This window comes from Myotis davidii, unplaced genomic scaffold (genome assembly GCF_000327345.1).
Source record: "Myotis davidii unplaced genomic scaffold, ASM32734v1 scaffold937, whole genome shotgun sequence".
Taxonomy (NCBI): Eukaryota; Metazoa; Chordata; class Mammalia; order Chiroptera; family Vespertilionidae; genus Myotis; species Myotis davidii.
The window spans coordinates 1,280,381-1,281,302 of record NW_006288252.1 but is presented as its reverse complement, the minus strand read 5'-3'; the positions used below and the strand labels follow the sequence as shown (position 1 = coordinate 1,281,302).

The 922-nt window shown below is 54.8% G+C and overlaps 1 protein-coding gene across 1 annotated transcript in view; it reads left to right on the top strand.

Moving 5' to 3' along the window:
* DOK7 (docking protein 7) overlaps positions 1–922 on the top strand; it is a 13,159-nt gene that overhangs the window by 2,003 nt on the left and 10,234 nt on the right. The gene's annotated exons all lie outside the window — the stretch shown is intronic.

The following is a 922-nucleotide window of genomic DNA, read 5'->3' as shown; positions in this document are numbered from 1 at the left end:
GGGGAGGCAGGGCCTGGGGAGGTGCCAGCGGTGGTTGCGCTGGGGGGCGGGTTCCCAGCAGCTGTGGGGGAAGAGCCTGTGGGTTCCTGGCCCCTTAACTAGGTGGTGATTGAAGGGGGCGCGGGAGGGGCAGCAGGGTGTGAGGAGGGGTGAGGTGAGGGTCCCAGGGTGGGGGTGCAACCTGGAGCCCCTCCCCGCGCCAGCCCCTCCAGTGCAGGGGCCTGGGGAGCCTGGGCCAGCCCTGACCCAATAAAGAGTATCAACTACTGATTACTTCAGTGTTCTTTCTAGAGACCCTAGAGAACAAATATGAATGCTGTACTAACCATGTTTTCTTTTCTGTATTCTTTCCAGCTTTATTGATACATAATTGATCTATAACATTGTGTAAGTTTAAGGTGTACAGAGTAATCATTGGTTCGTTTAAAAACTGCAATATGATTACCATCAAAGCATTAGCTAGCACCTTCATTGGCACACATAATTAACATTTCTCTTTCTGGTCAGAACATTTTAGATTTATTTTCATAACAACTTTCAAGTATATAGTACAGCAGTATAACTATACCAGTAGTCAACATGATGTCCATTACATCCCTAGAACTTATTCATCTTACTAGGGGCCCAGTGCACGAATTCATGCACCTGAGTGTGATGGAGCGGGGCCTGCGCGAGCAGCTGAGGTGATGCCAGTGGCCTCCGGGGGGCTGCGCCTCTGTTCCCTCCCGGCAGAGGCAGCCCAGGGGCCAGGAGCCTCACCCTCTCTCCAGCTGGAGGCGTTCCCATTCGGCCCAGGGTCCCGACCCTGTGACCATCTGCAGATCGCTCCGCCCTCGCCTCCGGCTCACCTCTCGGCCTGTTGCCTCCTCTGCTCCACGGGGCACTGTACCCATTGGGTTGGGGGGACTCGGCCTCGGGGGAA